This window comes from Sinohyriopsis cumingii, unplaced genomic scaffold (assembly GCF_028554795.1).
Source record: "Sinohyriopsis cumingii isolate HCF-2022 unplaced genomic scaffold, ASM2855479v2 utg000622l, whole genome shotgun sequence".
NCBI lineage: Eukaryota > Metazoa > Mollusca > Bivalvia > Unionida > Unionidae > Sinohyriopsis > Sinohyriopsis cumingii.
This window is the reverse complement of record NW_028315918.1, coordinates 525,658-553,553: the sequence shown is the minus strand read 5'-3', so window position 1 is coordinate 553,553 and position 27,896 is coordinate 525,658. Positions and strand designations below refer to the sequence as shown.

At 34.7% G+C, this 27,896-nt stretch overlaps 1 protein-coding gene and 1 long non-coding RNA gene across 2 annotated transcripts in view; one reads left to right on the top strand and one right to left on the bottom strand.

Moving 5' to 3' along the window:
* LOC149773637 (protein eva-1-like) overlaps nucleotides 1–27,896 on the top strand; it is a 258,264-nt gene that overhangs the window by 59,103 nt on the left and 171,265 nt on the right. The window lies entirely within an intron of this gene.
* Nucleotides 955–27,896, bottom strand: part of LOC149773639 (uncharacterized) — a 31,729-nt gene continuing 4,787 nt past the window's right edge. Inside the window, exons 3-4 of the long non-coding RNA XR_016417326.1 lie at nucleotides 9,608–9,812; nucleotides 955–6,898 (exon numbers count right to left, since the gene is read on the bottom strand). This is a non-coding gene — a long non-coding RNA (uncharacterized LOC149773639). The remainder of the gene's footprint in view (nucleotides 6,899–9,607; nucleotides 9,813–27,896) is intronic.

Genomic DNA, 27,896 nt, shown 5'->3' with positions numbered 1-27,896 from the left:
AAATGTTGTTTTACATAGGCTGTTTCACTTGTGCATGAGCAGAAGGTTATAAGTTGGAGTTTTGTTGTTTTGTTTTGTTTTGCCTAATGGACCCATCATTGTTGTATCCAGGCAATTTTATATTCCCAATGCCCATGTTATCCTGCTTTTTGCAAAGGTTCACCTGTCTGTGTGCAGGTCAGACCTTTGTGCCTTAGATATAAGGCCAAAAAGTTTAAAATCCGGACACAAAATCGGATTACGACCATGGGCAAAGTTTTGGTGGAGAAAAAAATAGGGTCCAGAAAAATTTAATTTTTCCCTCTGTATTTTATTGTGCAACTGGAAAGTCCAGATTATTTGGTATCATTGTAGAGCTACATCTATCTACTTTTCTATAATACCACCCACTTTGTGTATCTTAAATGACCTTGATGTTACAGAGCTCAGAAGTAGGTTACTAGCTCCTGACAAGTAAATGAGGCACCAGGGATTAATAAGTTAACAAGGGTTTTGGAAATTTCTTACAAATTGTGAAGGAATGGTAGAATTTTATAATTTATATGCATTGTTGATGTACAAGTGATTAAATAAATATGCAGAGAATATTCAAATTTGGTGATGTCATCAAATTGCACCCATTAAGTGCCTTATAGACTAGGGCAGGTTCTTAATACATGTATTTGTTATTGCTAGTTTATGCTTTTAGATACCTTACTCCAAATTTAGAATATCTTTAAGCTTGAGTTCTGCAGAAATGGAACACCTTTCAGATTACTTTCCTATAGATTTAATTTCCATGGAAAAGTGGAAAGTTTGCATACAATTTTTCCATTTTAGATTCTACCAGAATACATTTATCTTTGGTCAAGTTTACATTTAGTATTCCATTTTGAGCCATTCTGTGACACTGGTGATATTTTGTGTTTGCATTGACCTGCAGCTGAATATATTAAAAAAATTTCAAGTCGCCAAGATGATTGATGTTTTATTGTGTTTAACGCCATTTTTCAGCGCAAGATAGGTTATGCATGGTGGCTAGTATAAATTGTGGAGGAAGAACCCGGAAAACCCCCAGAAAGAACCACTGACCACGTGAAGCTACTGGCAAGCTTTCTCATGTACCCATATTTGCCGAGCCCGAGACTTGAACCCATGCAGACAGAGGTGAGATGACAGTGATTTGTAATGGTGAGCGCTTCAGACCACTTGGGGAATATTTTGCCAAGATGAAGTACAAATAAATATCTTCCTTTGTTTTCCTCTTATTTGTTGTCTATTAGACAGAAATATCAGCCAGAGAGGTTAAAGGGTCTGTGTAACTTTGCCATTAAGTCTGCAGAGTTTGCCATTTTGAACTGTGCTTGGGTCTTGACAACAGTTTGCTTGATAGGACCCATGGTATGGAAGATCAATGATCAAAGAACTAGCCCCAATTATCTGCCCTGCTATATCCTACCAAATGGCCATATCCAATGACTTTTTGTCTACTACACAATAAACATCACCAACAACAGGAAACAAATTATTCTGATAAATTGCTCCAGTTCAAAGGAAGTTAATTAATTGAAGCTATCTCTGATAATGGAGTTGGGTGGATGGTTGTTTGCTTGGATCATTTTACAAACATTTGGGGATCAACCATTTGGTACTTGAGAGGATTTTGTGATATGTCTTTGCCCAATATTAGGTCAAGATGAGTTGGAAGTGGTGGTTGTGGTGAATTTACCCACCTCCCCAATTATTAGATATTCTCAGTTGAAGTTAGGTCATGGGAATCAAACTTTTGTTTGTAACAAAAGTTGTCATTAGTATCATGAAGTATCATAAAAAATGCAAATTTCATTAAATTATGTTGTACTTTCTTTTCTCCAAATTAGAATATTTGTAAAACCTAACATTTTTTTTGTCGGATAAAATATATAAACATGTAGTATGCAGATTTAAAATATATATTGCGATTTTGTTGGGAGCTGCCATGTAAAACATTATTTCTTCATGCAAGCACTGAAAAAGTTAATTAGTATGATAACAAATTGCGTCACTCATGCAAATAACAGGGCTGGAAATTAATCTTAAAATTTAACTCATGCTGATAACCGGGCTGGAAATTAGTCTTAAAAATTAACTCATGCTGATAACAAGGTTGGAAATTAGTCTTAAAAATTAACTCATGCCAACAACAGGGCTTCAAAATTAGTCTTAAAAATTACCTCATGCCAATAACAGGGCTGGAAATTAGTCTTAAAAATAATCCCATGCCAATAACAGGGCTGGAAATTAGTCTTAAAAATTAGCTCATGCCAATAACAGGGCTGGAAATAAGTCTTAAAAATTAACTTATGCCAATAATGGAGCTGTAAATTAGTCTTAAAAAGTAACTCATGCCAATGATAGGGCTGGAAATTTGTCTTAGAAGTAACTCATGCCAATAATGGGGCTGGAAATTAGTCTTAAAAATTAACTAATGCCAGTTATCGGGCTGTAAATTAGTCCTAAAAATAAGCTCATGCCAATAACAGGGCTGGAAGTTAGTCTTAAAAATTAACTCATGCCAATAATAGGGCTAGAAATTATTCTTAAAATTTGACTCAAAAACAGAGCTGGAAGTTAGTCTTAAAAATTATCCCATGCCAATAATGGGACTGGAAATTAGTCTTAAAAATTAACTCATGCCAATAATGGGGCCATTAATTAGTATTAAAAATTATCCCATGCCAATAACAGGGCTGGAAATTAGTCTTAAAATTTTACCCATGCCAAGAACTGGGCTGTAAATTAGTCTTAAAAATTTACTCGTGCCACGAAAACTGGGCTGGAAGTAAGTCTTAAAAATTAACTCATGCCAAGGACAGGGCTGGAAATTAGTCTTAAAAATTAACTCGTGCCAAGAACAATGCTAGAAATTAGTCTTAAAAAGTAATCTTGGTTGTAAATTAGTCTTAAAAATTAACCCATGCCAAAAACAGGGTTAGAAGAAATCCTCTATTTTTCTTGTCAATGTGTTTAGCATACTTTTTTTCTGGAATAGAAATTACCACTGTCATCCTCCAATTGTTTGACATTCCAGACATTTCTGGAACACAACCTTGCATCAGTGATGCATGCCCAGTAGTCCTCATCCTTTTTCTGGATAACTCCATTATTTAGAGGGGAAAACTACGCTACACAAAAGACTTTCGCTTTGCAGCATGAATTGCTCTGTTGATTCATTCATTCATTGTACATTCATTCATAACCTTGCCTAATATGTTTTTTCCCCCACATCCAACATATTAAGGTAACTTTTTGTTGTGACTTAATTAAGTTAAGGTCATTTTCAAGACTTTGGGTAGGTATTTAGTAATTCTATCCTTGCCACATTAGTTTGTGGCCTCCTTTTCAGTATCTTTGCTGAGATAAGAATCTCTGAAATTAATATTCCATGTTATTTATGCCAAGTTTTAATTGAAGAAGTGGGTCTCACACCAGCATTCATGTTCAGCACACCCTTAAATTCTATATGGTCATTAAAGGATAGTATTTCTTTTTATTCTTTTGTATTACCTTTCTGGATTTTTGCTAATTTTCAGTTGTCAGAATTCAATAGGGGATTTTTTGGAAGGCTTATTTGTATTCACATTTCAGCTAATTCAATTTTGAGAATAGAATTTTGGATGCTGTATCAAATGGTAAATTGAGGATAATTCTTGCTACCCTAATTTGAAGTGAAGTTTGTGGATTGTTTCAATGTTACTATCAGTTGTATTTCCACAAACTGTGCAGCAGGAGTCAAAAGAGGAAGAAGGAATGCATTGTAAAATAATTTCTGATAGTTCATTGGCAGATATATTGTATCCTCCATTAAAGTAAATTCTTGACAAACATGTTTCACTTGCTAAATTCTCAAAAGTTTTTTGTGTCAATATTTTCTATTTTATTTTTGATGATACACAGCTCAAGATTTGGATTTCTGTTCACTGATAATCTTGTCTAAGTTCTAAGCAACATTGCCTTTTAGCAGATTGATAAACATGATATTCATTGAGTATCATTATTCAACTTGATATGAATCGTCATCCAAACATTAGACACAGACTTATGTTATTATCATTGCATATATCAGTTTTTGAATGGTGTGCATGCAACTGCAAGTCATTTATAAACAGTATGAATAACACAGGTCCTAAAATAGATCCCTGTGGAGCTTCTTTGTTGATGGATATCATATCTGGTGTAATGTTATCCATGGCAACTTGGCTTTTGTCAGATATGTACGATTTGAACCATGAGAGTGATAAGTGAGAACATTTCTACTTTTAAAGTTTTCGTGCAATTACTGTATGGTCAACTAAATCAAATGCCTTCTTAAAATTAAAATGTATGGTTCCAACCAATTCTCCATTGTCTGTTGCAAGCAACCATTTACCAGAGAGTTTTGTTAGTGCATACTGCTTTCATCTAAATCAAGATTGGGATGCATGAATTAAATTATACTTAATTAACCATATACATGTTTGGAAAAGTGTCTTTCAAACAGTTTGGATACGGTTGGCAGAATAGATCTATATTGATTTGGATTTGATTTTGAATCTTTTTTTATAAACAGGTATAACCTTAGCAGCTTTCATTTATGATGAGAAGATTACCTTTTATTATTTTGATCAATTATGTAGGTAAGGGAAATTACTTTTATTATTTTGATTAATTTTATAGGTAAGAGATGGAGCAATAATAACAACACATTTGTTTAGGATGAATGGACATAATTGGACCAATCCAACTGATTTCTTAGAAGTAAACTTTTTTAGTTCACTTACTACATCTGCACATTACATAAATGGAATAGAGAATTGTACGTTCTCAGGAATTTGACTTAATCAAATCTTGTAACTTGTTATTTTCTTACATTAATATCTGAGATACTGGAATTCATGTTATATTTACAGGTTACTGCATTTGTATGGAAGAATATAAATGAGTTTTTCAGATGTAAATACTGCACGACCTTGGGAGTGCAGTATATCATTCCGATGAAACAAGTTCATATTTTCCCATACAAATGCAGTAAACTTTTAATTATATGCTTATTTTCTTATTCTATCTAATGCTTAATTATATTAACAAAATACACTACAAGAAACAAATAACTGAATGTATGCCGTATTCCAAACTAAATACAGAAGCGCAGATTCATCATTACACAACAACATTATTCTTGCGCACATAACTCTGCCCAGATAAATTTGAACTTAGTCACATGCTCGATATAACTTTCAAAAGAAAATGGCATGTATAATTACAATTGAAATTTGGAGTTCTATTGTGAATGATTGTGCATTGTAACAATTTGTACATTTGATTTGGAATGAACAGATTTGGTATTAAATTTCAATTCTACAAAATATCGTGATTATGGACTGGATTTATATGTGACAATTCCACATGAAATACATTGGATTGAAGAAGCGAGGGAGAAGCATGTTGACATCTGCAAATGTGTTTCTCTTTCTGTCATTGAATGTTTGAAATCATAATGTGGGAAAGATATGAAGTCTTTCAATTGCAATTATCTAAAAAGACACTATGGAATTTAATGCTTATTTCATTTTGAGTGCGGTAAGGAGGATGTAATTGCACTTATGTTCGAAATTACAGTACAATTTCAAAATGTGTAATCAAGATTCAGAGAACCTATGACATGGCTCATGTAATTCGGATTTGCAGAACTCGGAAAGTACATTTTGAGGGAATTCAGGATGTAAAACTGTTAAGGAAATGTTTGGCCATTCTTTTTACCAGCAAAGAAGACAGTTTATCCCTTGTCACTTGTAATTTGTAAGGACCTTCCTGGCATCAACTGTATAGCTAGCCTAAATCCAAAACATTGTTTCAGAAAAGTTAACGCAGAATGTGTCAAAGCAGCTGGTATGTGGCAGTCCATGAAACATCTTCATTCAGAAACAAATTTAATCAACCAAAACGTAAAGCGCCTACTACTTGAGTGTACATGATTTGTTTACAAATCAAAAGTGCTGGTGTCTGCGTCTGTTGTTTGTTTACAATAGAAAGTAGTTCCTTTATGCACGTGAATGCAATATGAAGGTGTGCAATATCATAAAATACTGAATGATTCTGACAATATACAGTTAACAGAGAATAAAATGAGCATATAATATTGAAGTGGGCTATAAATTTGTTGACAATATCATGCATGTCATCAGTTATTACCCATCATTTATTAGTTGATTTGGGATCTTACTGTTTCTTTTTGGTGTAAACTCAGAATTTTCTACATTTCATTTAGATTGTCTGCCTTTTTGACAGATATTTTATAAAAATTTCTTTTAGCAGACTGAATCATGGCAGTACATCTGTTACACCAGAGTTTGTAGTTGTGGTTCATGTCCTCTTCTCCCATGATGGTCGCCAGTCACTCGCATCTTTCTAAATCCTCCACCAGGGTCAGTCCCCTTACTCAACATGAGGATTTGTGGTCCAGAGTTTCCCAAACCACCCCATGTCTCCCCCACAATAGAGAGATACTGGGCAACAAAATCCTGGTTCCTATGAGAGAGCAGGATGAAGATATTCTGTTAGTCCTCATGGACTCTCAGGAGTTTGACGTGGAACATGCTTAGGTGACTTTTTCTCCCTTCCAATCCTCATTCTCCCCCAACTATATTGTCTCAGATACTGTCTCAGATACTGAAGGAGGAAGAAATCTGGTCCTTCGATAAGGCAGTCATCAAAGTTTATTTTCTTCATCCCTAGGAATTGTGTCCCGTGCCTTCAGGATTGGAATACACTGAAATTCTCTCCTGTTTGTAGAGACTCTCCAGGGTGACCTCCCATCCAGATTTCCTTGCTCCCCTTCTTGGTCAAGAACAAAGAGCTTTCTCTGGGATTTAGTGTCTAATTGAGCCAGTTTTGCCCAGTACTTGAAAAGATTAGAACATTATATATACTAATCATTATAATATATATAAGATAAACTATATCTAATTACCCTAATTTTAAAACCATTGTATTAGGAAACACATTTTTTGTTGCTGGCCTTTTTCTTTGTAAACTTCTGTGCATTTAGAATCATGAAACTTGCCCCAGGCTGTTTAACATACTAAAGGAGCTGAATAAATTGTGGACCATTTTCAGGAATGTCTTGGCATCCCCTGGAGCTTAAGAACTGTCCCAGATGCAGCATAAGTGTTTATGACCTTTAATTTTAAAATTAATGGCTTTAAAATTATTCAGTTCCAGATCTTGGCAACTTACTTTTGAAAATTGTATTCTCAAACGTTAGAATTTGTCCAGAAATATGATGCCCTTGCTCCATTCTTAATCATCCAGTTACCTTTATCATATGTAGTTGTTGTTGTTCTAGGGTTTAATGCCATTTTTCAGCACAAGATAGGCTATACATGGCGGCCAGTATAACTAGTGGAGGAAGAACCCTGGAAAACCCAGGGAAGAACCACCGACCCACAAGAAGCTACTGGCAGGCTTTCCCACATACCCACGCTAGCCGAGCCTTGGACTTGAACCCACGCAGACAGTGGTGAGATGGCACTGATCTGGAACAGTGAGTGCTTTAGACCACTCGGCCACTCAGCAGCCCCATATATAGCTTTGAAATGAAATTTTAACAAATCTAATTCGTAGTTATCATGCAAGGCACGATCTGGTTGGGAACATGACAGCCTAGTTGGATAATATAGGTTATGCAGTCATATCTTCAACTATTCAGTACTTCACATGTCCACTATATAATTAAACTTTTATTAATTCATCGTGTTTTCAAAGTTTTGATTGGATGTAACCGGGCATATGATATTGATCTGGAATTTTTTACACATCGATAAATTCTGCTGACTACTTTTGGTTCCCTGTTTCCAGGTCATTTGATGTGAAGTTTTATCTATATTAGCGCCTTGCACCCTAATAATAACTGCAAGCCGCCACCCACCCAGTACCGTGATATCCAATCAAAATTTACAAACCCCAGGTTAAAATCAGCCATTTGAAGTTGAAACAATGTAATTGCACAGATCTTCCTGAACTGCAACACTCGTCCCTTTTGCCAAAGAAGGCATATGGCAGGCTTTAGAAGCCAGTCATCACAAACTATTTCATTTTGCCTCGATAACATGTTCCAGCAGCTGTTATTAAAGGTCAGGGTCATGTGTCAAGCAAGGAATCTCACTAAAAATGGACATGATTTTGCTTTTGAAATATTGAAATGTGTAGTTAAATAACAATGACGTTGCTATAATAACACATGCCATATGCAAGCGTAATTTTAGAAGAAAAAATAGGAATAGCCTCATTTAAACAGCATCAGACATTTTTTTAAATATATTTAAATAATGATCATAACAATATATCACTGTCATGACCCACTATGATACTCTACTCTATATCACTGTGTAAAGAATCAACGACTCTTGGCTAGCAAAGATCAAGCTATGTATTCTGTATCGGTTCAAATTTTGATCTACATAAGAGTGAATGTTTTCTTGATGAAATCCATATATCTGATGACAGAAGGGAAGTAAATTGGAATTATAAGGATTAAAAGATCATGGTTGGGTATTTATCGATGTGTACATTTGACCTATTCACTCACAAATTTAACGTAAAGTCCCCTGGATATTATTTACTTTGTGAGTGATTTGGTAAAAGTTACATTGATAAATACTGAACCATGATCATTTAATTATATATATATATATAGAGAGAGAGAGAGAGAGGGGATGCTCAATTTGCAATATATATGCATTCCTGAGGTTAAGACATAAATTGAAATCGGCATATATCAAAAGTAATGTAAAGGCATGCCCATGATCTGCGTGAGTCAGTCCATGTTGCCAGCATTTGCATGAAAATGAATACATTTTTGCAAATTGAATGTTATTTCTTTATTATTAATGGCGTTAAAATCAAAGTTCATAAATCAGATTGCCTTCATTATTTTCCTTAAGGACAAATGTACGATGTGAGCAGTATCAATCCCACTTGACCTTCTCATTTTATTTTGGCTTCATAAAGTTGAGTGAGCATGTTAATTTGTTATGTGTAATCTTTTTTTCTAATTATGGTTTTTCACATTTGATTTGTCAGAAAGAACAGTCCTGGGCAAAAAGAGAAAATGTATTTTTTGCAATTAAAATTTGACACATTGTAGTCTGGACCTTGATATCTTTGTACAAAGAATCCATTAACATTGGACACCAGTACATTAAATGACAAAACCCACATTGTATTCCCACACCCAATACTTTGGCCGTAAACTCTCTTACATTCGTGTAATAGATGTAATTTAGTCAATTACTATGTCTTAAGTACTTATTGAACACTAATGGTATTTTTCATCCCAAGATTTTAAAAAGGCATTCATGACAATACAATTTCATGCTCACCTTGCTTTGATTCACATTTGGATACATATAAATATTTTCAATTCATACATTTTCAGGAATGTAATATTTCTGGTATAGTCGTGACTTAAAATGTTCACAAATTTCTAAAAGTTGTCGTAGAATATATACATGAAACCCCTTTTTATTATTATAGCTAATTAAGTTTTTGTTTCCTAAATTTTTAAAAAATTAAGATTTGCAGTTGTGTGCACTAGTTGACAGATACATACCATCAGTCAGGAATAATGTTGTTTACTGCCACATCAGTACTCTGAAAGCTAATCAGGGACAGTGTTGTTCACCACTATCAGTACTTTATCGGCTATTCAGGGATAGTGTTGTTTACCACCACATCAGTACTTTGTAGGCTATTCATGGACAGTGTTGTTTACCACCACATCAGTACTTCATTGGCTATTCAGAACCATTTACATGCTAAATGAGAGTATGAAGCATTAGGTTATAAACACAGTTTGATAAAAGTATTTTTTTAAAATTTCACATTAGGTTTAATTTTATGATAATGGCATATTTTAATATAATTTTTGGGCCATATATTTCAAGCTGAAATATTATTAGCTATTGAGCTATATGTTGTTATGACTCTATGGTCTAAGTAATAGAAAAAGCAAGACCAATAAGTTTACTAAAATTCAAAAAAATAATTACAAATCCCTACGTTATGAAATGAAACCATTAGCCTTGAATGAGCACTTTGTAATTCCATTGAATAATTTAAATACATGATTCCTCTCAAATTATATCTGAACATGACAGTGAATACTTCTACATACTGATATTAAAGGAGGAATTAATAATTATGTTGATCTCAAACTCGTACACATCCCCAGTTGTGTTATATCACAATAACCTTTTCTGAAAAAAAGTATCTTGAGTGAAAATTACCCCAAACTGTAAATAAATTTATTTCTAGAATCTTCTAGGGTCATAATCAAGGCTTGTTCAGGTAAACAATCTATTTATAGCTTGCTAATAAGACATACAGCAGGTATGCACGACAAGTCTCTCCTCAATCGTGGCAGACACTGGAGCATGAAAATATGGTCACCATGGCTCTGATGAGACCACAGAATAAGTATCATGACTGTACATACAGCAGTGTTCCAGAAATTGAGCTAAATGCAAATATGTAAAGGTGATGCCAACATCAACAATATGGATAATAACTTGAGAAAGAGATATCTTCCCCTGAGACAAGGACTATTGCTGACAAAAATGTTCAATCCTTTGTCAGACTCCCTCATTGTCTGATTCTATCTTCATGTTTGCATTCAGGAGTCTGTTGGTATGCATGATAGCATACTTTTTGAAATTTAATGACCACTTTCTTTGTTGTTTGTTTTTATGATTTTGAACAGTTATAGTTTTATTTACTTAAAGTTGTCAAATTTCCATTAAACGAGATTCAGTTACTCATCAGTTGTCAAATTGCCATTAAACATCATTCAGTTACTCATCACTAAAATAGTCAAAGTTGAAAAGGGCCCCAAGTGGCCAAGTGGTCTAAAGCACTCTCCATTACGGATCACTGCCATCTCACCTCTGTCTGCGTGAGTTTGAGTCTTGGATTCAGCCGAGGTATGTGAGAAAGCTTGCCAGTAGCTTCTCGTGGGTCGGTGGATCTTTCTGGGGTTTTCCCGGGTTCTTCCTCCACCAATAATGCTGACCACCATGTATAGCCTATCTTGTGCTGAAAAATGTCATTAAGCCCTACTACAACAACAGCAACAAAAAATCAAAGTTGAATGTAGGCGCCTGTTTACATTTTGTTAGGCAATTAGTGGTTTTATCAGCAGGTATTGAGAAGTCCATCTTCATTCTTTAAATTGCACAAAAATAACCTGATTGTTTTCATTTTGTGTTTGTTTTTTTTTTCTGTTGTACAGTCTATTACCAAAGACAGGACTGTCTTTGTGTCACTCTGTTACTTGAACATTACAGACACTGCTTTATTTCAGTATATCTGTGTCACATTAAAGAATACTTTGTGTCCCTGAGTATTTCTGTGTCACACTACAGAATAATTGGCTTCCCAGAGTATTTCTGTGTCACTGTCACATTTAAGAATATTTGGTGTCCCCAAGTATTTCTGTATCACAGTAAAGAATACTTGGCTTCCCTGAATATTTTTGTGTCACATTATAGGATAATTGGCTTCCCAGAGTATTTCTGTGTCAAAGAGTACCCTACTTCCTAGTATAGCTCATATTTCTCATCCTGAACTCAAAAACGGCCTAAAATACAATCCTGAAAATTCATTGAAATTCTAGGAAATCCTAAACTGGATCCAGACATCCATATATTGGTTGCAGATCTTGGCATTGACCATTCTGCCATAAAGTTCTCTGGGATTTCCATAATCTCTAAGTTGTACTAAGGGTTTGTTAGAACTTGGCATCGGTAACTTTCTAAATGTTTAATTTTTGGGGGAAGGGTTTATCTTCCTAAAGTGTTTAATAATTTTTAGTCTTGCATTTTTGGAACTTGCCTTTTGAGCAACACTATGTAGGCGTTACTGTGCCAATGAGCTGTTAAACCCTATACATAAATACATACATGCTTTTATAACTTAGATATGTGCATACCAGGGGTGCCCAACCTTTTTCTATTTGGCCAAGGGCCAGATTCCATTTTCTAAGACCACTTGAGGGCTGCAAACACTAATTTTTCTAATATAATTACTGTTCATGGGCCAGATTTGTATGTTGTTTTAATTTTCCCAGAGCGCCGGACAGAACATGTTTGCAGGTTGGGGATTGTGCACCCCTGATATATACATACATATATACATGTATACTTGCGTACATACATAAGTAACCTACGTCGCTTCCAACCTACCTACAGTAACAGGTGTATTTCTACAAGAATTTAATTTATTGGATCTAAGAAACTAGTATTTCGACGAGCGTCACTGTATTAAAAAAAATAATTCATAATCATTGCTAGATGGTAAGTAATACAGTGCTACCATTCCTTCTGCTCTTCTTTGCTTTAGATCTTTGTTGACAAGACATAATTTCAAATTAGGAAGCATTGATGCATGGGATGCACAATGTACATGTTGGTGAGTATTTGTCCTTTGAGTCTCTTCGTGAGAAGTATTAAAAAAGAAATTCCTCTCAGATTGTTTTAATGTTGGCATAGGGTGTGTGCAGAGAGATTTTCTATTGCCATGTTTGAATTTTAAAGTAGATTATTCTGGAATTGTCTGTAATCTGATCTAGGTCAGATAGAAAGTTGAAAAAAGAAAAACTGCATTTTTGTAGCTAGTTTGCATACATTCCTGTCTGTTGCTTAGTCAGCATCATTTTTAAGGTACTTGTTCAAAAATTTTGTATCATTCAGTCTTTTTTGAGTTTATAAAATGTTCAGGTGTCTGTTGCATACAAATTGGTTGAACATAAGAAAGTGTCTGTCATGCATGGAAGAGTAAACAATGCTTGAACATGAAGAAAGTGTATGTCATGCATGGAAGTGTAAACAGTGCTTGAACATGAAGAAAGTGTCTGTCATGCATGGAAGTGTAAACAGTGCTTGAACATAAAGAAAGTGTCTGTCATGCATAGAAGAGTAAACAATGCTTGAACATAAAGAAAGTGTCTGTCATGCATGGAAGTGGAAACAGTGCTTGAACATGAAGAAAGTGTCTGTCATGCATGGAAGTGTAAACAATGCTTGAACATGAAGAAAGTGTCTGTCATGCATGGAAGAATAAACAATGCTTGAACATGAAGAAAGTATGTCATGCATGAAGTGTAAACAGTGCTTGAACAGGGAGAAAGTATCTGTCATGCATGAAAGTAAACAATGCTTGAACATGAAGAAAGTGTCTGTCATGCATGAAAGTGTACAGAAATGCTTCAAAATGAACAAAGTCTCATACACGGAAGTATACAGATTATTTTAACATGGAGAACATGTCTGTAATGCATGAAAGTGTACAGAAATGCTTCATAATGAACAAAGTCTGTCATACATGGAAGCATACAGATTATTTTAACATGAAGAAAGTAAACATTTTTTAAAATCTCAATTATTAAAGTTTGAGTTACTGAATTTTGTAGATTATGGTTGATTTGTTTGAACAGTTTACCTTAGTATGTGCTGATCAGACTTGCACCAGATAAAAGTTAACATTATACATTAGCAGTATATCTGGGTACCATTACATTAGCATTATATCTGGGTACCGTTACATTAGCAGTATATCTGGGTACCATTACATTAGCATTATATCTGGGTACCATTACATTAGCAGTATATCTGGGTACCATTACGTTAGCAGTATATCTGGGTACCATTACGTTAGCAGTATATGTGGGTACCATTACATTAGCAGTATATCTGGGTACCATTACATTAGCATTATATCTGGGTACCATTACATTAGCATTATATCTGGGTACCATTACATTAGCATTATATCTGGGTACCATTACATTAGCAGTATATCTGGGTACCATTACATTAGCATTATATCTGGGTACCATTACATTAGCAGTATATCTGGGTACCATTACACTAGCAGTATATCTGGGTACCATTACATTAGCAGTATATCTGGGTACCATTTTACATTAGCATTATATCTGGGTACCATTACATTAACATTATATCTGGGTACCATGAAATATTTTACTTCTGAACATACTATGATATGTACAATGATATATGGCATTTATATTAGAGAATCAATAATTTAATATTCTGGGGCATTAGCCTGGGATTTTGTTGATAAATCTATGGCTTTCAAATAGTTGAAACGAATATCTTGCTCAGATTTACAACCATATTGCACCATATTATATCCATGATAATACTTGATGAAAAAAAATTATCTGGAGACAAAAGGAAAATAAAATAAATAACTCGGCCCCCTCCCTCTGAAAATGAAATGGTCTTTATCTTATAGCACATGAAATTTCTGTTTGTATGTTAATAATTTTGTATAATTTGTCACCTAAACACTGTAACTAAAGTGGGATGACTAAACTTGCACTCTAATTAGCACCCTGTAAAAGACTGTTGAATATGGAGAGCTTGTTGATAAAAATAGGAAGTGTTGACACTGAAGCCTACAGTTTACTAGCTACACTATATATATAATAGGCATGGAAACTTTGAGTGGGATGCCAACACCCAGGCAAGATGAAAGTGTAAACAGTGCTTGAAGATGAAGAGGGCCTGTAAACATGGCATGCACTGAATCAACAAAACATACTGGACTTCAGAATTTATTTTAATTCGAAAAGAAAACAAATGGTCTCTGATCATCTATGCATTCTTGGCCTTAAAAAGGAATACATGTACTTGACTCATTAACATACACTAGTAAAATAAAAAATTTACATTTAGTCCAAATATCTACTAGAAACATCCCACTGCCACAATGTTGGCATACATGACACATGTCAAACAGTTAATAGAAGGTTCATAAATGTATTTATTTTTTGTAATAACTCAAAAAATATAATTTATAATTGTTTTGTCATTAAAAGTGAATACCTGCTATTAATATCATTCAGTTCATAAAAAGATTATTTGGAATGTCCATACGTTTCTTGCTTATGAAAACTACAGAAGTACAGGTAAATGAAAAAGCACAGTGTTGCTTACCACTGGAAAAAATATAGCGGTATTCTGGTACTATCATGCAACTCTAGATATTAGTGGTTGATAATACTTGATGAGTGTTTAAAAGATTTCCAGTACAGCATGGTGTCATGATGGTCATAAACTATTAAAATGTAGCACCAAACTAAAATTGAAAGGATATGTTAATAGATCTTTATCACATGAATCCATAAATGTGTTGCCTTTTTTTTTGTGCTTTCCTTCACTTGATAGAATACGTGTACTCGTTAACTCATTTACTCCTTTGTATTTTTATGTATAGGACCAGAAATTGCTTTTATCAAGCAGTACATTTAACTTTTGGAGAGTTCTCAGTTCTGATGTTATGTTATAAAGCTATTCATTTGCCACCTCTTTCTTTCTCTTTTGTAAACAGTCCAGATTTGCTGGGCTTAAATCCATTGCATTAATGTATCCACTATCATGTATATTGTACAGAATTTGATGTCATAAAATAAATGATACATCTGAAAAATGTCAATATTTCCAGAAATAATAAAACTTAAAAGTTGTTATTTGTGTCATTTTCAGTCAATGATAAAGCAGTAGCATTGACACCTATTCACAGTGCCAGATTAAACCCTGTGGAGGCCCTTAGGCAGTCAAAATCTTGGGGCCCCCCTCGCAAATTATCTTCTAATATGTTTTATCAATATTATTTTGATCCGTTTTTGTGGGGCCCCTAGGCCGGTGCCTACTCGGCCTATTTGGTAATCTGGCACTGCCTATTTGTGTGAAATGTTAAGGACATTCTTCAAGTCTTAAGGTGAGGGTGTCATAATCAGTTGCCATCACAATGACAATCTTCTAAAAAAAAGTGAGCTGTCATTGACATTAAAGCTGCTTAGAAATAATAAAATTAAACACTCCGAATAATAAATACATCCTCAGAATTAAAACAAAAAAAGGTAAAACTACACATTATTGGTCAGTGCGTCTGTTATGTAATGAGGCATCATAACTGTTACATACTAAAATTTGAACAAATTTATGCTAAAATGTTAAGCATCAGACATGTTGAAATGTTAAGCTTTGACATGTTTCAGCTGAAACTTTTAAGCTTCAGACATGTTTATTGCAAAATGTTAAACTTCAGACATGTTTCACATTGAGATGAAATGACGAATCTGTGATGTAATTCATGATATAAGTCGTAAAATGAAATCACAAATGAGCTTTTCTGAACTTTTTTCCCAATAACGTAAATTGGTGTGGTGTCAGAATATTATATCTTGAAGACTTTTAAAAAGTAACAGCAACTTGAAAAAAGGCTGACTTTATCATGATCAAGCTGTGTTTATTTTATGACTCGAACATGTGACCAGTTTACAATAGTGTTGCATGATAGACAAATCATGTGGCTTGGAAGAATGGCAGATGAGTGGGATATAAATGTTTAAATATGGCTGTTACGTCTGTTAAAAAAATGGTTTCTGTAGTGGGATATAAATGTTTAAATATGGCTGTTACGTCTGTTAAAAAAACAGTTTCTGTAGCTAATATTGCCCAAGACAGATGGAAAAATATCCCTTTTATTCATACTTTGGCACAGGTTTTATATTACTTAAATTTTTGCCTGAAAATTATTTGGAAACAAGTTAAGTTTAGCTAATGACTTTCAAGAAATATATATATATTCAACCTGCTGATGATGCTTAATTTTCGTGTCTATTGTTACATAATCATTTAAATTTTATATGCCATTAACATTTTTTTTTATATTGGTTTATAACGGTAAGGATATTTATCATGTGTAGTCATTACAACATGCTGATTTAAAATTATTGGAGATGTCACATGTACATCATTTACAGTATCCTAATTTTGGGTCTGTTTATTCTTCATCGGATTTTTTAAATATACTTATTCATTTGCTTGAGTAACGACTTCATACAACTAATTATTACAGGGGAGAAAAAATAGGTAACTTTGACATTTACATATAATGTGTAACAACATCCTGGTAATTTCATATTAGATAGCTTAAATGTAACATGTACCAGAGTCTACGGTACCCACGTGTTGTGTCATTTATTGTGTTGAGATTAGCAAACCTGGGAGTATTTAAAGATATTTGTCGTAATACTCGCACTTAGAAAACAAAATCAGAATTCACTTATTACATTATAATATGTAATATTATAATATTTCTTGTAAAAACTTGAGATTAATTGATATGTAACTGCTCAACAAAGATATGGCAAGGAAAACAATAATTTGTATCTTTCTTGCATCTCATGGTGTAATTTCTTGCCCAAATATTTGATTCCCCATTGAATAACTGTGACAAAAAGTAGGGATATATTGCTGGGTTATTTTTAGAACAATGATACTTTCTGTTAGTAAGCAAATGGACAGTAAGACAGAGAACACAGAAGCAAGTATTTCCTTTCCTGCAAAATAAATAGCCCATTATCAGTTGTTTTATAAATATGTAAAGTATTTTTGGACAAGTTAAATAAATTTGAAATTTAAGAAATATGAGCTGTAACACACATTTATCACATCAGATTCTTTAATATAGATATATATATATGTGTGTGTATGTGGTCTTTTAGCATGAATGAAAAATCAAAGTACTGCCATATATACTCACTGATAAGTTGAGCCCAGCTGGTAGCTGCACAGGTCTACATTGGCATAATGTGCCAGCAGATCCAGGTCTATGCAGTTTGTAAAGAGTGATCAGTAGAACAAACAACATAGACCCTGATCTGCAGGTACATTTTGTGATGGCAGATCAGGGTCTGTGTTGTTCGTAGTTAGACTTGACTTACATATGATTATACATGGTATGATGTTATGGAAGGTGACAAATTTGGTCATAGCTTATGATAACTATGATAACTTTACATACATACATACATACATACATACATACATACATACATTTGTCTTTGGTTATTAAATTTTGATTAATCAGGTAGGTTCATGAGTGACATTTTTTACTATTAAGAATTAAAGGGACATGAAATAGAGTTGCTGTTTACCTACGTATATATGTTTATGCAATGAAACCACTATGGCATTCTCCAGGTTGGTAAATACAATGTCCTGTCGTGTTTACATTTGGTCAACTCCTGTCTTTGAAAGAGATTAGATGCCAGGTATGGCAGGCATTTGGCCCATTTCAATTGGGTCAAATATGAATATGGTTGTGGATATTAGATGGGTTCTTTTAAAGACTCTGAAGAATGCTACGAATTCAGGTTGATATTTACCAGTGTATCTATATAAACAATGTTCATAACATAATCCTGAATACAATAAAATTCAATTATTTGGTTGTTTACTATTTGAGCATCATTTCATAAACCTTCCTTTTAGCAAGGCAGTGTACAAGAATAGTACAAAAAATAACATGAATGGAATTTTAATGTTTTCTTTGTATGGCCTAATTACACAACATAACTGGAGTTTAGTTTTGGCACTATGTTGTTATTTTCAAAAACTTCCTTTTGTCCCACTCTTAACTGATATATCAGTTCTACGTCTTTGACAGAGCTAAAGATAAAAATCTAAAAAAAATAGGTACGGTTTTTTAATTATTGTGTGCAGTCTTTCCACTCATTTTAATCTCAGTAGGTATTGAATGTTTCCAGACAGAAGATGATTTTCGCTAGTGATGGGGGTCATCCCTCCAATTTCTTGCCAGGCCAGTCAATCCCTTTACACATTTTTGGTTTGGCCCCTTTTTAATAGGTGAAAGTTTTTGGATTTTCTTTTATTATCTCTTTGATTTACATGTATCTGTGAATAAATGAATTTACCTAGGTCTCTCGTTGATTTTATCTCAAATAAAAACAATGTGGGATAACATCCTTATATGCATGTATGTCAATAATAATGATGATAATAATAATAATATTGATAATAATAATAAATAATAATAAAATAAATAAATGCTGAAAAGACAAATAAAGTATTATTTACTGGACCTGGTACATAAAAGAAAGTTGGACAGTTGGAACATTTTGGGAAACTACAGGTCTGCAGAAATGTACTGAATTCGCAAAGTCCTTCATGTACGTCCCTGTAAAGTGATCGATTCGTGTTTGTTCCCATGTTCAGTAACAAGGTGCAGACTTGACATTTGCCACAGTAGTAAATTATTTGGCTAACTTGGCGTTATCAGTTCTGTTTTTTTGCCATACATATTTGCCGGTACACTTCCTAGATTGAATCATGAAGTTGAAAAAGGTTAATTATGCTGAGTATGTGTTATTGTTATGTGTGGGTAGTATGAAATGATGGAAAAATAACTATATGTAGTAAGAGTACATAGTGAAAGAATCATTGGTCTATCCAAAAATTTAAAATTTTAAAAATGAAGAACCCAGTAAATATTTGTGACTAATGTCTTGCTTTATATTTGATTGCAAGAATAATGTCTACATCCATATGAAAATACAAATTTTTAAAAAAATGAGCGCAATGGGAAATTAAATTCACTTACATGTAAAATATTCAGCTGGCATAACTTTAAAGTCTGACTGAACTTAACAGAATACATATGTTAATTTGAAGAGGGAAAAATATGTTTAAAATCTTTAATATTTCACTTTATGGAGATTAAATTTACAAATTAGCATTTTGGCTGTGATATACTGGGTAGTACACTCAACCAAAGAACCACTTTAGAATTTAAAAATCTTTAACATATGACCCATTTCTGAAGAATTTCTACTTTCACTTTCAATAATTACATCGTGTAACAAGTGCTAAGAGATAGATTTTATGTGCAAATCTTTCAACCAGCTCAGTCTTTCATCATGAAATCCTCACATTTATTTTCCTTAGTTCTTCTCTCAGTTGATGAATTGTCATTGAACCAAATTTTGATTCCATGAGCAATACCTAAACATTCTTTGGAACTTACATTTCCATGTGTGTATATCAACTGCTGGACTGGTTGCAGTGCCCTCCTATACATTTTCAAGGGTAGATAACTGATTACTAGTTCTCATTCTGTTTATACAGAACAGTTGCCTTTGATGCAGTGAATTATATCTATACAGCATGCTTTTGTCTTGATACAGTCAGTTCTGTCCATGCAGAAAAATGTTGTCTTTGATGCAGTGAATGCGGTCTACAAAGAACACTAGTGTAACCACTAAATGTTGTCCTTTTTTTTAAATGGTATTCTTTTGTTATATTGGTTAATTTGTAAATTGAATTGAGGAAAGCTGACAATCTGAAATAGACCTGTAAGAATAGGAAGACATTTAGTGCAATTACAGTTAGCAGAGCAGGGGTCATAAATTTTGTCCTTTATAAGGAGATGTTGTTATGGGTGTAATGACATTTTTCAGCAATTACAGACTATAATTTAATATTCGGGGCAAGCCTAGGATTTTGTTGATAAATTTATGGTTTTCAAATAGCTGAAATAAGTATCTTAAAGAGATTTACAACCAAATAGCACCATCCAATAATGGGGGTCATTCTTCCAATTTTTTGCCAGGCCAGTCCATCACATTAAGCACTGTTTTAAACCTTTTTTATTAATGCATGGAAAGTATCAGAATTTTCATTTATTATCTCTATGATTTTCATGTGTCTTGGCCCTCAGCATAAAGAGGTTAGTGTTAGGACTGCTTTGCCTTGTGGCAGGATGATGTGACTGGGTGGGACATGATGCTGAGTGTATGTTGCATGATCGATACCCCAGTGCTAGACAAACTGCCACACTACAGACATTGTAGCGATATGACTGAAAAATTGTTAAAGCTACATTAAAAATCCAAATCACTCACGCACACACACACGCACACACTATCTATGAACAAATTACTTTACAGGTCTCTTATTCATTTTAACTTAAAGAAAAACAATGTGGGATAACATTGTTATATGGCATGTATATTTTTTATAATAAATAAATAAATAAATAAATAAAATGCTGATTTTTCAATGAAAAACAAATTTAAGGCATTATTTACTGGACTCAAGGTACATAAAAGCAAGTTGGACAGGTGAGCTTTGGTAGCTCTGGAGTAATGAATTAAATACCTGCCCAGGCCAAGTTCAACACCCATCCAGGCCAGCCCAGGATAACTACATGTACCCTTGGGAAAGATACTGGGTTACAGTGAAATGGCCAATAATGTGTTAATAGTGCTGATAAAACCACCAAAAGTACACAAAAAATGAAATCATTAGGACAGATGTATTTGTATTTTTCAATGAGTCATCATCTAAATGAGGTGAAAGCTTGGTTTTTATGCGGTATACAATAACCAGGTTTAGAACAATATTTACAGTATTGTTTGAATTATTGACTTCATTTTTATATAGGAATTATTCAAGGTCTTTAGTAGCATTTTGGAGATATGGACTGAACACTGTTGTCTTTGATAGTGAATTCTGTCTATACAGAACACTTTTCTTTGATATAGCGAATTTTGTCAATACAGAACACTTGTCTTTGATACAGTGAATTCTGTCTATACAGAACATTTTTCTTTGATATAGTGAATTTTGTCTATACAGAACACTTGTCTTTGATACAGTTAATGAGAGCTAGTAGTGAGTTATCATTACTACCTAGGTGACACAAAAGGGGGGGTGTGTCCAAACTGACTTACTATTTCACTTTATGGAGATTAAATTACACTTCATTTGCAAATGAACATCTTGGCTGTGGTATACTTGTTAGTGCGTTCAACCATGGGACCACATCAGGGTTATAAAATAACTCTACATATGACCCATTTGTGATGAATTTCTACTTTTGCTTTCATTAATGACATCATGCAACTTGTGCTAAGAGATGCATTTAAAAAAAAAAAAATTCAACCAGCTCATTCTTTTGGCACGAATTCCTCAAAAATTTTTTCCTTAGTTCTTTTCTCAACAGATGAATTGTCATTAAACAAAATTTTGATTCTAAGAGCAATACCTAAACATTCTTTTTAACAACATTTCTACCATGTGTGTATATCAACTGCTGGACCGGTAGCAGTGCCCTCCTATATATTTCCAAGGGTAGATAACTGACTACTAGTCTTCATTCTGTTTATACAGAGCAGTTGTCTTTTGATGCAGTGAATTCTGTCTATACAGAACACAGTTTTCTTTCATTCAGTGAATTCTGTCCATACAGAAAAATGTCTTTGATGCAGTGAATTGTATCTATACAGAATGATGTTGTTTTTGACACAGTTAATTCTGTCCACACAGATAAATGTTGTCTTTGATGCATTGAATTGCAGAACACTAGTGTGACCATGCAGTGTTGTCCATTTTTCCTTTTGCTATATTGATTAATATGTAAATTGAATTGAGTTAAAACTATGAAGACCACTAGTGCAGTTACAATTAGCGGAGCAGGGTTCATAGATTTTGTCCTTGATGAAGAGATGCTGTTGATATGGGTTTGATGCCATTTTTCAGCGCATAGACTATACATGGATTCCAGTATATTTGGTGGGGGAAGAACTCAGGCAGACCTGGAAAGAACCACTGATCCACAGGAAACTAGCAGCAAACTTTCTCACAAATCCATGTTGACTGAGCCAGCGACTTGGGCCCATGCGGACAGAGCGGAGATGTCAGTGATCTGTAAAGGCAATTGCCTTAGACCACTGATCCACCTGGTGCCTTAGACCACTTCTCCACCCGGTGCCTTAGACCACTGATCCACCTGGTGCCTTAGACCACTTCTCCACCCGGTGCCTTAGACCACTTCTCCACCCAGGGCCTTAGACCACTTCTCCACCCAGGGCCTTAGACCACTTCTCCACCCAGGGCCTTAGACCACTTCTCCACCCGGTGCCTTAGACCACTTCTCCACCCAGGGCCTTAGACCACTTCTCCACCCAGGGCCTTAGACCACTTCTCCACCCGGTGCCTTAGACCACTTCTCCACCCAGGGCCTTAGACCACTTCTCCACCCAGGGCCTTAGACCACTTCTCCACCCAGGGCCTTAGACCACGTCTCCACCCAGGGCCTTAGACCACTTCTCCACCCAGGGCCTTAGACCACTTCTCCACCCGGTGCCTTAGACCACTTCTCCACCCAGGGCCTTAGACCACTTCTCCACCCGGTGCCTTAGACCACTTCTCCACCCAGGGCCTTAGACCACTTCTCCACCCGGTGCCTTAGACCACTTCTCCACCCAGGGCCTTAGACCACTTCTCCACCCAGGGCCTTAGACCACTTCTCCACCCTGTGCCTTAGACCACTTCTCCACCCGGTGCCTTAGACCACTTCTCCACCCGGTGCCTTAGACCACTTGCTCACCCAGGGCCCCTGAAGATATGTCCGTTGCATGGAAGTGTCCATTAATGCTGTTTTTACTATTTTAAAATAGGTTTAAGGAAGTATAATTAATTATGAACTCGGTTTACAACACTTGAGTTCCTAAATCTAACAATTGTTGTCACTCTGTGTTTGTGCCTTAGATAATACTGTTTGATTTCAACAATATTAAATCAATTATTGATGTTTGACTACTTCTTTCAGTGGTTTGCTTGTATAAGATAGATCCAACTGCACAATGCACTGGTAGGTCATGGTCTATGATGCTTTGAATACTGATTAGTCCTAACAAATGCCATTGACCTAGATCTGACAGTGCATTGTGTGATGGCAGATCTGGGTCTGAGATTTTTCTGTTGGATAGGACTTGTACAGGATTGTATACAGTACCTTGAGGGATCAGTTCCAGAGTTTTGAGTCTAGGGTTAAGTATTACACAGTTTGCATTGAGCATTTGTAAATGATGTATACCAGTAGCTATCATGATGGTTTATCATTCTTAACACTAGGTACAGCTGCACATTTATCCCTCATTTCATTCATCTATCCATCCATAATAGTTTCTTTCACACTTGTGGCCATATGTTACTGACTCATTTTAGGTCAACGCATCCTGTTGAGGACAGCATAGCCCTCCTGCCAAAAGTAGGTCTCAATGGCCTGCATTTCATGTTTCGCTGACTTTGATTAAGGAGGTCATGCATATTTTGTAATTTCTTGTTCACTGTTGAGTGTAGAGTCATATGACCTATTTTGTTGAAATACAGCTTGATATAACATTCTACCCTGTCTGTTAAAGATGTCACTGTGGTCTATATTTCATGTATTTATGACATGGGTCTTCTTGATTTAGGCCAGCTTTTGGCTGGTTGTATGACAGAGTTCTCTTGCCCAAAGTAAGCTCTAGTGGCCTCAGTTTTATCATATAGGGTTATACATGGGTTATATGTCTTTGTATTACCAAAAGTTAAAAGGCTTTTTGACCTGTACAAGGCTGCAAAGCCTGCCAGCTCTAGGGGGTTGAAGCTATAAGACCCTCTCCCCGCCATTGATAATGTCGCAGTGTTAAGTTCTAGCAACAAAGACATCCATTGCTGGTATGGGGTATCTTGACACCACTTGACAAGGAGAAAGGCTGTGGAGTCCATAGGCTTTTGTTGTCATTATGAGTTGGGCATGGTGTTGAAGAGACAGAAATAATGGAGACAAGAATTTTTAAAAGAAAAAAACACAGGAAATGACATATTAAATATTTGTATTTAATATGAATTTGTATATTTTTATAAGCATCTATTTTTGCAAAGAAGAATATTTTTTCAATGCTTAAATCAGAGAATATGCTCACAGTATTATTGAACAATCAGCAAAGAAAAAAGGCAAATATTGGTAAGTTTTTAATTTCAAGCCAGAAAAAAATGCTGCAAACACTAGTGTATGGACTCTTTGTGATGGCCCTGTCATATCTTTCAAGAGGAGGGAGGGGTATAGTGCTGTCAGTGTCCATCCATCACATTATATCACATTGTTTTATCCCATCCTGTTCTGTCAGAAATTTACTTAACACACAATTACTTTTAATGGACTTGATGGTTTGAAATCAAAATTGATATGAAGCTTTATATCAAAAGGGACTTAGACCAGTTTGATTTTCACATTCTACATGCAAAAGGTTCATACAATGTTATGGATGGTGTTTAACTTGGAACTTTGCCCTTCAGTTTATTTATGGTTCAAGTTGACGGATTCAATGGACGGAACTCAGTTTGATATGAGGCTTTATGTTAGGCCAATTTTGGTAAAGTTTCATTCTCATCATTGTAGGTAGTAATGACACATATTGACACATATTTGACTTGGAATTTTGCCCTTCAGCCTCCTTTTTTCTCAAATTTTTTTTAGCTTTACTGGAGATTGACCAGAAGAGCTTATGGGATGGTCTGTTGTCCACCCATCCATTTTTTATTGCTGCACCTCCTAAACTACTTAGAGGATTGCCTTGAAACTTTACACACATTCACCACATAGTCGACTTGGTCCAAAATGAAAATGGTGCAACTTGGACGTCCAATATGGCCACTGCATTGGCCATCTTGAAAATCTTATTACCTCTAATCCTCCAGAATGGATTATCTTATCAACACGGGCTTTTCACTTAAAGACTTCGTATGATGTCTAGTTGGTCCTAAATGAATATTGTGCCAGTCTAATGATCACCACAGCAGACATTTTGAAAATCTTGTTACAGCTTCCCCACCCAAATGAATGTTCGTATGAACATGAACTTTCACTCTAAAACATCTTATAATGTCAAGTTGGTCATAAATGAAATTCGTGATAATCCGAAATTCAGCTAATTTGAAAATTTTGTTATCAATGAAAAATTTCAAATGGTTTTAACGCTGAACAGATAAAAGGAAGAAATGGTCCTGTCTTGAACTCCTGGAAATTGTTTTCACCCAGTAGAACCTCATTCCTGAGTGTGTCAAGAATGTGAGTAGTATTATAAAAAAAATGTCACTAATCAATTCATTGTTGTTTGTGGTATGTGAACAATTTTTCTACATGACACATAATATAGAATAAATAGTGTAGAATAAAATTGGAGAGCACTGAAGCTGTTGTTAAATGTTTTATGATGAAATAGGTTCAGTGTTTGAAGGACGTGCTGCAGAATAATACAGCTTTTTACCACGTACTTGATGACTCATAAATACATCGGAATTCACCGTAATGTACATCTGAATGGTACAGTTATACATACTGGGGTATTTGGTAATCGTACTCAGCGCCATCCTTCAAACTTTATGCCATTTTGGTTTGAATGAAATCCTTTCTGAGGGCAGTTGAATAAAGAAGAGAGAGACGCTCTTCGACAAATATTGTCAATTGTGTCAGATTAGAAGCTATAAACCTAATATTGTGAATACTGTATGTCCCCGTGTGCTGGTGTATACAATATGTTGGATTTATATTTATTGCTAACTAATCAATGAACAAATTTTGACTTTTAAAAATGAAATGTATTTGATGTCTTCATTTTTTTACATATAAAAAAGAACACTATTAAAGCAAAGTTACACTTTGTGGCACATATGTACATTCATATTTTTCGAAAATGTAAACATGAAATGTGATCATAAAACTAGGTGTGGTAATGCCACATTCAAAGTTTTTTATTTAGTGTTTAAATTTGACAAGTTGAGAATCATGTCTCCAGGTAACTGGTATGAGATCTGAAGTATGTAATTATGTGTAAATGATTCAATGGGATGTACTTGCAAATAAAATTACAATTCAACCAAATTTAGAGCTGATCTGTTTACATCCATTTTGATTAAGAATTTTAAAGAATGCATTCTTCTGGAAATGAGAAAGTAGGTGGAATGCAAAGTGATTTAACCATATATGTCAGTAGATTGTAAGGCTGTGTTCAGTATACTTTGCTAAAATCAGGAACATATTTCACTATGGCCTGTCATTGGCCATTTTATGACCTTGGTTGTGTAATGTGATATCATTTTTCCAAACAAAGTGCAACCATTAGGCTTACCCTGTATTCAGCAGATGCAAGATGGCATATACTGGGGTGGCAGGTGGGTAGTGGGATTGTCAACTGGAGTGGGGTACTGGGGTGAGACAGTATATGAACTGAAGCAAGGTAACAGTCCAGAAGGCACTATATTTGTCCTTATCTAGCTGTTTTCAATTGTGAAACAGCTTAAAGTGTGCCTCATTGAATAATTCTTTGTTAGAACAGCCACTTTGGTTAAAGAACAAAACACCCTCAGATTGGCAAGCTTTCCTAAGTACAATATAGCCTAAAGAATTTAGTTCTAGATACAAGTGACGTTTAAATTACACCATCCATGCATTCCTGAGGTTATGGCATAAATTGAATATTGGCATAAATCAAAAGTAAATCGAAAGCAACTATTCTATCTCTGAGCCAAGAAATGTGCTTGCATGCATGTTTGTAAGTTGTGCATGAAGCACAGTGCATCTAAGCACCAGCAGAGACGTAGAAACAAACATAGTGGTGCAAATTGAATGTTCTTTCTTCATTATAAATAGTATTAAGATGAAAGCACATAAATTGATAACAAACATCACAAATTCTCAACACCAAAATTTGTAACTTCATTCATAACTGATCACAGATTCCCTTCACCATGATTACTGCTCATGACCTATCACAAATTCCCTTCACCATATCCTCTATGCTAGCAAGTTCTTTCATCTAGTGGTTCATTGCATACAAATGCATTTTAAGAGCAGGTAGGTAATACATACACAAACTTTTTGAGGGACATCTTTTGAATGAAGTTATTTTGTAAATGATGCAATAGAAATTTATAACACAGTGAATAGTGGAGTTTTGCCAATGGAAAATTAAAAAACTAGATTAAAAGGAAAGGTCCATTTTTACACACACATACCTACACAGACTCACACACAAATGTTAATATTATAAAGGAACAATTTAACTTACTGACTACTTAGTACATACGAACTTCACCAAAGCATTCATCTAAACTTAGATTTAAGTTTAAAATTCAGTGATCTGATAAATTGCCTTATATTCATCAGTGTCTTAGTCCAGA